Source organism: Ranitomeya variabilis, chromosome 6, assembly GCF_051348905.1.
Source record: "Ranitomeya variabilis isolate aRanVar5 chromosome 6, aRanVar5.hap1, whole genome shotgun sequence".
In the NCBI taxonomy this organism is placed as follows: domain Eukaryota; kingdom Metazoa; phylum Chordata; class Amphibia; order Anura; family Dendrobatidae; genus Ranitomeya; species Ranitomeya variabilis.
The window spans coordinates 238269027-238276139 of NC_135237.1; positions in this window are offsets into that span (position 1 = coordinate 238269027).

The window sequence follows — 7113 nt, forward strand, 5'->3', positions numbered from 1 at the left end:
TTCGAGAACGGAATTCACAACAATCAGCACCTTTCTTTGTCAAATCAGTCAAAGGCTTAACCACACTAGAAAAATTAGCGATGAAGCGACGGTAAAAATTAGCAAAGCCCAGGAATTTCTGAAGACTCTTCACAGATGTAGGTTGAGTCCAATCATAAATGGCCTGAACTTTAACAGGATCCATCTCGATAGTAGAAGGGGAAAAAATGAAGCCCAAAAAGGAAACCTTCTGAACTCCGAAGAGACATTTAGACCCCTTCACAAACAAGGAATTAGCACGAAGGACCTGGAATACCATTCTGACCTGCTTCACATGAGACTCCCAATCATCTGAAAAGACCAAAATATCATCCAAATATACAATCATGAATCTATCCAGATATTTTCGGAAGATGTCATGCATAAAGGACTGAAACACAGATGGAGCGTTAGAAAGCCCGAATGGCATCACCAGGTACTCAAAATGGCCCTTGGGCGTATTTAATGCTGTTTTGCATTCATCGCCCTGTTTAATACGCACGAGGTTATACGCCCCTCGAAGATCTATCTTGGTGAACCAACTAGCCCCCTTAATCCGAGCAAACAAATCAGACAGCAGAGGCAAAGGGTACTGAAATTTGACCGTGATTTTATTGAGAAGGCGGTAGTCTATACAGGGTCTCAGAGAACCATCCTTCTTGGCCACAAAAAAGAACCCTGCTCCCAACGGTGATGAAGACGGGCGAATATGCCCTTTCTCCAAGGACTCCTTTATATAACTCCGCATAGCGGCGTGTTCTGGCACGGATACATTGAAAAGTCGGCCCTTAGGAAACTTACTACCAGGGATCAAATTTATAGCACAATCACAATCCCTATGAGGGGGTAGGATACTGGATTTGGGCTCATCAAATACATCCCGGAAATCCGACAGAAACTCAGGGACTTCAGAAGGAGTGGATGAAGAAATTGACATCATCGGAACATCGCCATGTACCCCTTGACAACCCCAACTAGACACAGACATTGATTTCCAATCCAATACTGGATTATGAACCTGTAGCCATGGCAAACCCAACACGACCACATCATGCAAATTATGCAACACCAAAAAGCGAATATCTTCCTGATGTGCAGGAGCCATGCACATGGTCAACTGAGTCCAGTACTGAGGTTTATTCCTGGCCAAAGGCGTAGCATCAATTCCCCTTAATGGAATAGGATACTGCAAAGGCTCCAGGAAAAAACCACAACGCCTGGCAAACGCCAAGTCCATCAAATTCAGGGCAGCGCCCGAATCCACAAATGCCATAACTGAGTAGGATGACAGAGAGCAAATCAAAGTAACAGACAAAAGAAATTTAGGCTGTACAGTAGCAATGGTGACAGACCTAGCGAACCGCTTAGTGCGCTTAGGACAATCAGAGATAGCATGAGTAGGGTCACCACAGTAAAAACACAGCCGATTCTGACGTCTGTGTTCTTGCCGTTCAGTTCTGGTCAAAGTTCTATCACATTGCATAAGCTCAGGCCTCTGCTCAGAGGACACCGCCAAATGGTGTACAACTTTGCGCTCGCGCAAACGCCGATCAATTTGAATGGCCAAGGACATTGATTCATTCAGACCAGCAGGCGTGGGGAAACCCACCATAAGATCCTAAAGGGCCTCAGAGAGACCCTTTCTAAAAATTGCTGCCAGGGCACACTCATTCCACTGAGTAAGCACAGACCACTTTCTGAACTTCTGGCAATATACCTCCGCTTCATCCTGACCCTGACACAAAGCCAGCAAAATTTTCTCTGCCTGATCCACAGAATTCGGTTCATCATAAAGCAATCCCAGCGCCAGAAAAAACGCATCTACATTACACAATGCAGGATCTCCTGGCGCCAGGGCGAATGCCCAGTCTTGAGGGTCGCCACGCAACAAAGAAATAACAATTCTCACCTGCTGAATAGGGTCACCAGAAGAGCGGGGTTTCAGAGCAAGAAACAGTTTACAACTGTTTTTGAAATTCAGAAATTTAGATCTATCCCCAGAAAACAATTCAGGAATTGGAATTCTAGGCTCCAACATAGGATTCTGAACTACATAATCTTGAATGATTTGTACCCTTGCAGCGAGTTGATCTACACTAGAGGACAGACCTTGAATGTCCATATCCACACCTGAGTCCTGAACCACCCAGAGATTAAGGGTAAAAGAGAGACAAAACACACTGCAAAGAAAAAAAAATGGGTTCAGAACTTCTCTTATCCCTCTTTTGAGATGCATTAACACTTTGTTGGCCATCTGTACTATTATAGACCTGGTGGTTAGGAGCACCCGGAATGACCTGATGAGTAAACTAGTAATCGGAACAAGCTCTGGGAAAGTGGGAACTCTGCTGACCGCAAACCCTACTCCTATCACACACACTAGAAATAGCCGTGGAGCGTACCTAACTCTCCCTAGACGCCTCTTCACAGCCTAAGAGCTAACTACCCCTAAAGATAGAAATAGAAGCCTACTCTTGCCTCAGAGAAATTCCCCAAAGGCAAAGGCAGCCCCTCACATATATTGACTGTGAGTTAAGAGGAAAGTCACAAACACAGGAATGAAACAGGTTTTAGCAAAGGAGGCCAGACTACACTAAATAGTCAGAGGATAGAAAAGGAAACTATGCGGTCAGCACAAAAAACTACAAAAACCACACAGAGTATGCAAAAAGACCCCCACACCGACTCACGGTGTGGAGGTGCAACACTGCACCCCCAGAGCTTCCAGCTAGCAAGGAAATATCATGATAGCAAGCTGGACTAGAAATTAGCAGGACTAAGAAATATATTCAGGCAGCAGTAACAACAAATGAACTAGTAGGGACTTAGCTTCTGCTGGAGTAGACAGGTCCTCAGAGAAGTCCAAGAGAGATCTGAACCAATACTGAAACATTGACAGCTGGCATGAAGTAACGATCTGAGTAGAGTTAAATAGGGAAGCCAACATAACAATAAACGAGGGCAGCTGAGAAAGCAAACCTCAGAGACCAGCAGTTCCGCTCAAAGCCACCAGAGGGAGTCCAAGAGCAGAACTAACCAAAGCATCATTCATGACCACAGGAGGGAGTCCGAGAAATGGAATTCACAACAGGCTTCTACTCGAGTATATATGGTATGTCCCTAAGCCAATGTGCATAATGTAAATAACTTCATATACTCACCTACGGGGCGGTTCGGTGTTATGTTTGGTGCTGGTCTTCATCCGGCGCAGTCCTTCCCGTGGATGATGTGTTCTACATCATCCACACAACCTCCCTCATCACGCTTCTGTGCAGGAACATTTCTCTGCCGAGCACAAAGCAAAGTACTGCAAAGGGCAGAAAGAAGTGCGCTTGCAAAGGGGTGCGATGGAAGACACCGTGTGGATGACATAGGACGCGTCATCGACTCAAAGAAAGAAGGATGGTGATAGAAGAGAAGGCACCGGATTAAGACTAGCGAAGCTTATTGGATGGGGCTAGGCAAGTCTAATATGTTATTATCTTAAGGGCATACAGATAGTGCTTGTGCTTTATAAAATGCTGTATATAAGGGTGGGCCTACTATATATACACAGCATTCTAGAATGCTGTATATAAGTGCATACAGATGGTGGTTGTACTTTATATGGGTGGGGGACAGAAACAATGATTGAATAACCTGTAGTAAGTAAACGTCTATAGTGCAAGAAAATATAGGGTACTTAGTTAACACGTTTTTTTTATTAAAAAAAATTGCAAAAGCAATCCCACCACTTCATGGTGAACCTAATTGGGACAGTCCTAACTAATATTTAAAACCTTAATATACACTGCTCAAAAATATAAAGGGAACACTAAAATCCCACATCCTAGATATCACTGAATGAAATATTCCAGTTGTAAGTCTTTATTCATTACATAGTGCAATGTGTTGAGAACAATAAAACCTAAAAAAGAACAACGTAAATCACAACTAACATAGCACGGAGGTCTGGAGTTGGAATGATGCTCAAAATCAAAGTGGAAAATGAAGTTATAGGCTGATCCAACGTCAGCTGAAATGTCTCAAGACAAGGAAATGATGCTCAGTAATGTGTGTGGCCTCCACATGCGTGCATGATCTCCCTACAATGCCTGGGCATGCTCCTAATGAGGTGGTGGATGTTATCCTGAGGGATGTCCTCTCAGACCTTGAATAAAGCATCCGGCAACTCCTGGCCAGTCTGTGGTGCAACGTGACATTGGTGGATGGAGCAAGACATGATGTCCCAGATGTGTGCGATAGGATTAAGGGCTAGTGGACGGGCAGGCCAGTCCTTAGCATCAATGCCTTCATCTTGCAGGAACTGCTGACACACTCCAGCCACATGAGGTCTGGCATTGTCATGCATCAGAAGGAACCCAGGGCCCAATGCACCAGCATATGGTCTCACAAGGGGTATGAGGATCTCATCTCGGTACTTAATGGCAGTCAGGCTACCTCTGGCGAGCACATGGAGGGCTGTGCGGCCCTCCAAAGAAATGCCACCCCACACTATTACTGACCCACTGCCAAACCGGTCATACTGAAGGATGTTACAGGCAGATCTCTCTCCACGGTGTCTCCAGACTCTGTCACGTCTGTCACATGTGCTCAGTGTGAACCTGCTTTAATCTGTGAAGAGCACAGGGCGCCGGTAGTGAATTTGCCAATCCTGGTGCTCTGTGGCAAATGCAAAGCGTCCTGCACAGTGTTGGGCTGTGAGCACAACTCCCATCTGTGGTCGTCGGGCACTCAGACCATCCTCATGGAGTCGGTTTCTAACCGTGTGTGCAGACACATGCACATTTGTGGCCTGTTGGAGGTCATTTTGCAGGGCTCTGGCAGTGCTCCTCCTGTTCCTCCTTGCACAAAGGCTGAGGTAGCAGTCCTGCTGCTGGGTTGTTGCCTTCCTACGGCCCCCTCCACATCTCCTGGTGTACTGGCCTGTCTCCTGGTAGCGCCTCCAGCATCTGGACACTACGCTGACAGACACAGCAAACCTTCTTGCCACAGCTCGCATTGATGTGCCATCCTTGATGAGCTGCACTACCTGAGCCAGTTGTGTGGGTTGTAGAGTCCATCTCATGCTACCACGAATGTGAAAGCACAACCAACATTCAAAAGTGACCACAACATCACCCAGAAAGCATTGGTACTGAGATATGGTCTGTGGATCCCACCTGCAGAACCACTCCTTTATTGAGTGTCTTGATAATTGCCAATAATTTCCATCTGTTATATTTTCCATTTGCACAACAGCATGTGAAATTGATTGTCAAACAGTGTTGCTTCCTAAGTGGACAGTTTGATTTCACAGACGTTTAATGTACTTGGAGTTATATTCTGTTGTTTAAGTGTTCCCTTTTAGTTTTTTGAGCAGTGTATATTGATGTGGTTTCCCATTGCTGTGTCCAGTAGGTGGGCCCAATCCTTCTCATCCCTTATCCACATGCATGTCACATGACAAAATAGTAATTTTTATAATTTTAGACTTAGGACTGTCCAAATTACGGTCACCGTGAAGTGGTGGGATGGCTTCAGCTTTTTTTTTTTTTTTTACATAAAAAAAGTGTTAACTAAATACCCTATATTATTTTCATGCACTATGCTATTTATTTACTGAAGGTTATTCAATCATGTTTCAGTCTGTTTCTTTTCTGTTCAGAGGCCAGTGTGAATGTGTACTTACACGCTGCATTCACACCATTTCAATTATTTATTTATTTATTTTTTTAACAGGGAATACCTGGTCACAGATTCCCTTTAACCACTTAATGACTAATACACCTTTTTACTGATCTAAGATGTAAGAGAATAGCATCCCCAGACAGGTGGCAACCCTGCAGCTGTTGTCAGTACAATATACAGTACAGACCAAAAGTTTGGACACACCTTCTCGTTTAAAGATTTTTCTGTATTTTCATGACTATGAAAATTGTACATTCACACTGAAGGCCTCAAAACTATGAATTAACACATGTGGAATTATATACTTAACAAAAAAGTGTGAAACAACTGAAAATATGTCTTATATTCTAGGTTCTTCAAAGTAGCCACCTTTTGCTTTGATGACTGCTTTGCACACTCTTGGCATTCTCTTGATGAGCTGCAAGAGGTAGTCAGCGGAAATGGTCTTCCAACAATTTTGAAGGAGTTCCCAGAGTTGCTTAGCACTTGCTGGCCCTTTTGCCTTGACTCTGCGGTCTAGCTCACCCCAAATCATCTCGATTGGGTTCAGGTCTGGTGACTGTGGAGGCCAGGTCATCTGGCGTAGCACCCCATCACTCTCCTTGGTCAAGTAGCCCTTACACAGCCTGGAGGTGTTTGGGGTCATTGTCCTGCTGAAAAAAAAAAAATGATGGTCCAACTAAACGCAAACCGGATGGAATAGCATTCCGCTGCAAGATGCTTTGCTAGCCATCCTGGTTCATTATGCCTTCAATTTTGAATAAATCCCCAACAGAGACACCAGCAAAGCACCCCCACCATCACACCTCCTCCTCCATGCTTCACGGTGGGAACCAGGCATGTAGAGTCCATCCGTTCACCTTTTCTGCGTCGCACAAAGACACGGTGGTTGGAACCAAAGATCTCAAATTTGGACTCATCAGACCAAAGCACAGATTTCCACTGGTCTAATATCCATTCCTTGTGTTCTTTAGCCCAAACAAGTCTCTTCTGCTTGTTGCCTGTGCTTAGCAGTGGTTTCCTAGCAGCTATTTTACCATGAAGGCCTGCTGCACAAAGTCTCCTCTTAACAGTTGTTGTAGAGATGTGTCTGCTGCTAGAACTCTGTGGCATTGACCTGGTCTCTAATCTGAGCTGCTGTTAACCTGCAATTTCTGAGGCTAGTGACTCGGATAAACTTATCCTCAGAAGCAGAGGTGACTCTTGGTCTTGCTTTCCTGGGGCGGTCGTCATGTGAGCCAGTTTCTTTGCCAATATTGCCTTGCGCTGGCGTGTACTCCGGAGGACAGAGAATGAACTTCAATCCAATATTGCGGCCAGCATGCAGCCAGCGGGTAAGGAAAGGGTGAATCAAACACCCGAAAACCCCGCCCATATGACCCAAAACTGGTCCCGCCAAATTCAGGTGACAGGTTCCCTTTAAGT